General features: G+C 32.3%; 1 protein-coding gene across 1 annotated transcript in view; it reads left to right on the top strand.

The window, feature by feature from the left end:
- Positions 1-3061: 3061 nt before the first annotated feature.
- The window catches only part of LOC117124802, a 20831-nt gene continuing 17624 nt past the window's right edge, over positions 3062-6268 (top strand). The window contains exon 1 of the mRNA XM_033271133.1: positions 3062-3154. The gene's annotated coding sequence lies outside the window, so the exon portion shown is untranslated. The remainder of the gene's footprint in view (positions 3155-6268) is intronic.

Below are 6268 nucleotides of genomic sequence, written 5' to 3'. Positions count from 1 at the left end.
ATTTCTTTTATAATATGATTGCAATAAAGTTTGCAGTAACTGATACATTACTATAAAGTTATGTATTGGATGTAGTTTTATTACTTTTGTATTTAGTTGTTTCATACTGAACTCTTGCAGTAGGCCTACGTCCTCATATGTCTTTATGTAATACAATTTTTAATATGGCTATGGCTAAATTTAAAGTCAATATGATAAATATTATATTAATGTATCTGTTCTGCCAAAAGGCATAAGATTAAATTATTCTAATTTGCTTGAAGCATTGATTTCATAGACTGGAATATAAATTTCTGTGAGTGCGAAAATCCAATCCAATCCAATTGGGACTACGAAAAACATTTTCTTGTTTATTGTACTTTTTAATATTGCAATTGACAGGGATGATACATATATAATAGTGAATGGAAAATGTATTGTATTTTCATTTGTTTGCTTTAAGTTGACAATTGAACACAGTTTTTCGGAAAGCTACAAATCGAAATAAAAATAAAATATTAGAGAAGCACAGTGGACTTAACCTGGAGAAGAAGCCCATCTCGTAGAAACTCTCATTGGTTTGCAAATGTATTAAAAAAAAAGCCACCTTGAAGGGATTCTTGAAGAATTCCGAGATTGTACATACATTAAATGAAGGTCAAAGAACAGAAAATATTTAATTGCTCTAATATTCAATTAAAAGTTAATACCTTGCTCTATATAGAAAATTAATGTTAGTGAATATAATTTTGTACCACGACGATGGAACAGGCAACTCAGATGCTGGTGGAATGTTGATTGCTCAAAAAGCCTGTATTTGTGGGACATCTCGTTTTGATATACTATTCCTAGTTGTATACTTTATTTATTTTGTATGACAAATGGCAATTTTAATCAAAGATATTCTACTGGCAGGTAATTACAAGAGCAATGTGACAGTGTGTTTATATTAAGCGTGCTCATAAATAATATATACTTGTCTTATTTCTGTTATATTTCGAATGAGGGAGGTATATCTAGAGCATGGGTGTAGAAAGTAATATAATCTACGTAAAACCTTGTTTTCAAACTTAGGAATCGATATGGGAAAAATCCATAAAATTTGAGGTCTTCACATATTATAGAGGGCAGCTATCATCTCCTTCTTCAATTAATATATATTTCACACTCGCTCGTCTACGCAGGGAAAATTAAATATAAAGTAATTCATTTCGGTACAAATGCAAATTAATTTGTCATATTTTATAATGGTGCGGGGAACTTGAATTTGTTAAATCGGAGAAGGACTTGGGAGTGAGGTTCGATTCAAATTTTTAAGTTCTGTTAATCATGCAAATTAATTTGTCATATTTTATTAATGGTGCGGGGAACTTGAATTTGTTAAATCGGAGAAGGACTTGGGAGTGAGGTTCGATTCAAATTTTTAAGTTCTGTTAATCATGTTGGGGACATTTCAGAACGAGCAAAGACGAAATTAGGCATGAACAATCGGTCTTTTCGATTTTCTTTTAATTCTAAGGGATTAATGAAATTAAACAAAGTTATCTTTAGACCCACCTTATAATATTGCAATACTGTTTACCAACCCAAATTTTAAAAAGATCTCGAAAAAAGGTTCAGTTTAAACGGTTGTTTAAGGAATTTAACAATCTTCCCTATCACCTTAAAGTTTATCGCAGACGAATGGCCGATATTCTTCATATCTTTCAGATTGTACAAGGCATTGGTAACATTCCAATTAATTTATACTTTTATTTTTATACAAATAGAAGCACTTAGGTCATTTGCCCAAATTAGCTCATTATACGGTACGGTACTATTTAAGTTAAGATTTTTTTTTTTTTTATACGGTACGGTACTATTTAAGTTAAGATTTTTTTTTTTTTTTTTTTTTGACGATGTGTTTTCCCGTGTGAAATTCCATGCACAATGAAGATGTGAATTGTTCTTCATTCAAAACCTTTATCGGCGTTGGAGAAGCGTTGGTCTGACACCCATTCGCTTATGTTTGCGCCAAATGTATTAGTTGCTGAAAGTAGTTTGATTAATTCGTTTATATTCAGTATACTGTTATACACATTTACTTGGCTTCACGAACGAAGCATCTATAAAAAAAGAGTGGCATTATGCCTCAATATTCACTTCGTTTTTGGAAAGTAAAATTTCATGGGAGACTGTTTGTCCGATAGAGATATTATACCGTGGTTTACTATAATACCTGCATGATCCGAGATAAAGGCAGCAATAAACTTTTTAGAATTTCCATAACAGACAACAACCCACAGTCTCATACGAATGTTTATTCATTCATGCATTGCTTTGTATACAATTTAGAGGGGTTTTTTGGTTGTAAAAAACACATCGCTAAATAATTACAAATAGGTTATAAGCCAGGCCTACCTTAACCCCATCAGTAATCACATGCATCCACCTGGACTGATATAATTTGTTCTCAGCATTTGATGTAAACTATTTTGCTATCAAAATTTATCAAAGTTGTTTGGATGCGTTGAGAAATCTGAATTCGCTATATATGTCGTCATATTGTCAATAATTTCTTTGTATAGGTTGTGCTTTTTAATAGTGGTTGAAAATTGTGATTTACGGCATACTAGTGAATGGAAAATTTATAGCATTGCCTTTTTATTTGTTTTCTTCGATATTTTGACAATATATACACATTTTGTTGTTTTGTTTTGTTTTTCGGAAAGCTGTAACTTATTTAAAAGTCTAAATTTTATTAACAAACATAAATATTTTTACATGATTTGTTTTAATTGTTAATCATGCAAAACTTCATCATCATTTAATTACTGGTGACATGAATTGCTAATGATGTTCTCATTCCAATGAATTTAAATTAATTTTGTGACAAGGATCATAGAGCTAGGATAGTATGATGTTCACAATTACTTGTGTGTCGCCCTCTCTTCCCAGGAAGTTCACACCAAGATCTTTGGTTCACATCAAAAGTTTTGGTTCACCCAAGATCCTGATAAAGATCTTTGGTAATAACTCAAGAGCCTGCACGCTTACAAAGACAGTAAATTTTCGGTGTACACAAACAGACTGTGTGTGTAGTCTCAGCAATCGTAGGCGATTCTAATAAAGAGATCATCTGGTCCTATTTTTATGACGTTATCTGCAGCATAATTATAGACGCATTATTTTTCTAGTAAGTACGCATTTGTTTTTGTTAATACAGTACTATGATTCATAGATCGCAGGCCAGGGCACAGGCTAGGCGAGGCAGTATTTACAGTGCTAACCTGGGTGGTGCCGCTGCTCACCTCTTTATCTGCTTGAAATATCCTACTAACAGGATGCCCCTCCCCCAGCCGGCCAGGAGAATTTACCCCCGTCGGACAGATCTGGCCACCCCTCCCACCCCCTGTGCCTAGTGGCGTATATGAGGCATGTTGTGGCAAAATGGCTAAGTTGTAGCAAAAATTGAAATTCAACTTATTGGTATTTTCAAATACCGTATGTCATCTTTACAATGATGGGTCATTCATTCAAATTGGACATTTCAAACCAAAGTTATTGGAAAGTGAAAGTACAGTACTCTTAGAGTCAAGATAAACAGGATTTTGAGTAATTGCCTTTCAAAGGTATTTGCGCATACATTGTTTAATATAATGAACTATGAAAAATAACGTTAAATAAACAATTTGTTAACCACTTCCAGAACTAATACTTTGAGACATGATTAATAAGACATTAACCTGTTGACCTATAGTAAAAAACAAATTTGGATTTTTTAGCAATTTTTTGAGCTCCCATATTTTATAGCTCATTTACTCAATACTGGACTGTGCGACAACTTTACCATTTCGCCACAAAATGCCTCATATAGCGGAGGCCGCGGGGGCGCACATCTCCCCCAGTTGCTCTCTTCAAAAAGATCACGGTCAAGTTGTTAAAAATCCTAAAATCACCATATTTTGCAAACTAGCACCCTTCAATTGATCATCGAGCCCCCTTTACCCTTGCATCCCCACCCCCATCAGCTCTCCAATTTCAAGACTTCTAGATATGCCTCTGCCCAGGCCCTGTCGTCCGACAACCCAAAAATGGGGGAAAAAAATAATTTGCCTATCCAAATAATGCTATATTGATTGCCAATCCCTATTGTGGTCTAAAAGCACACTTGGGACCAAATTAATCTCTCCCTATGAACCTTAACCAGGATTTTTTTTATTAGTCCGAGCCGCCTTGCTTCGGACCCCTTGTCCGAATGTCTGCAAATTTCTGGCACCACCGCTGCTACTACTGAGACTACTGTTCATTAGGGCACATGGAAAAATATGTTAGATTATCACTCCCTTGGGAAATATTTATGCGGGAATTTTCATTTTCATTTATTTTAACAGTCATTAAAAACAATGCAAATTTGTGACTGGAAATACATACATTTTCTTTAAAAAACTATAAAATTATACCAGTTTTTATAATCTAATATGTCTTGCCAAATATAAACAGTTTCTCATTTATCGATTAAAATATATATAAAAAACAACAATATTCTGTTGTTCCAAAAAAAAAAAAAAAAAAAAAATTCCCATCCTCACAATTTAAAAAATAAAAAGAGTAATAATGTAATTATGTTTCTGTTCATATGAGATGGAAGCCACCATCATATAAGAGCATAGAACATCATTTTCACAATGTTTTAAATTGGTAATCGTATGTCTGAAGAACACTATTTCAAAATAAGCAAAAACATTGCTAGAGAATATTTCAACAAACACTTTATAGGTGTTAGTATTTTGCATATGATTTCGTCACATACTGGAAATACCTAATGCTATAATATAGAAAAACTGCAATTGGTACTGGTCAGTAACTAAAAAATAATTAACGACAACGATTGAACACAAAGGAACCACAACCTAAAATCAGTGAAGCAGAATTGAAACATAGTTGTCAAAGTATGCTAAAGTGGTCTCTCAGTGATAATAAAAGCATGTGAACAATATAATTACAGTATATAAATGACTACTTGATGGTAGAATCCTATCAAGTTTTAGTGTTGGTGGTCGTGGAGAAGTAATGTGTAATCCATATAAAATATAATCATAATAATCTTATTTTTGCATTTGGTTATTTTTTGTATAGGAACAGTTTCTTTTTACGCTAAATCTGGGACTAACTGTAACTGTCGTTGAGTGTATGAGATAGGAGTTAAACCATAAACATAAGAAAAATGACCTGCTTTTAAAACCTTGGTTTTATGGGAAATTTTTTTGACTTAGTAAACTAAGCAAAAAATATCTACATTATTACCTACACAGTTTATGGTTGTTGGCATTTTGCATGTGATTTCATCACATTTGATATGCAAATACCAAATGCTGCCTCAAAATTACAGTTGGTACGGGTCAATATGAAAGTATTGGCCATAATATAAATTTTAGACCATAATATTTAAAACTGTTTACCAAACAACATAAAACATATACTTCCGTGTTGGTACGTGCTTAAAAACTGATTCCTTGAAACTTAGATATGGAAGTGATAATTCATTAAATTCCAACTAATTATCTACACATGCTACCCATACAGTATTTATTTAAAATATTAACGTTTTAAAGAGTGTACTTCCTTTAACTTAAGGAAGTATAAATTTATATGGGCCTGAAGTGTTCTGTTTAGAAGTTTTGTATTTGTTTTCTATTTATTAAATAATTAAATGACATGCATACAATTTCAACATTTATGGAAAAAAAAGTTATATTATTACGTTTATAAACACCCTAAACAATAATGTTGTTTGTTGTGTATATAGCTATAATGGTTACTGATATTACATAATTTACTTTTTGCATTTTACTTTACATTTTTGGGATAAATGCTAAATAAATTAGTAAATCAGGTCACACATTTTTTTATCTTTTATAAATGTTCATGCAATAATGTCTCAAGTGAAAAATGAAAGAATAGACTTTTCTTCCTTTTACACACATCCAACAGCAAGTACAAAAACTTGCCAAACGGGGGAAAAATTCTTTAGAAACTAATTCTGTAATTAGGTAGTGGAACTTGTTTTAGACATGGGGTGGGGAGGTAACCCTTGGAGTGACAGGATGTAAACCCAGAGCCCAGGGATTGAAAACAAGCATCTTTGACCACCAAGCTATTTCAACTGTATTTTTGGAAAGTCCCAACCCATCCAATTCCTCTTTCCTTCTTTAAAATATAATTTAAAACCTTTTAAGGTTTTTTAAAAAACCATAATATATTTAAATTTTCATTATTATTGTAAAAAAGGTAATAAATATATATGTTA

This window comes from Anneissia japonica, unplaced genomic scaffold, assembly GCF_011630105.1.
Source record: "Anneissia japonica isolate Jap-2015-1 unplaced genomic scaffold, ASM1163010v1 scaffold288270_len56428_cov132, whole genome shotgun sequence".
Taxonomy (NCBI): domain Eukaryota; kingdom Metazoa; phylum Echinodermata; class Crinoidea; order Comatulida; family Comatulidae; genus Anneissia; species Anneissia japonica.
The sequence above is the reverse complement of the archived record's forward strand: the minus strand, read 5'-3'. Positions and strand labels throughout refer to the sequence as shown.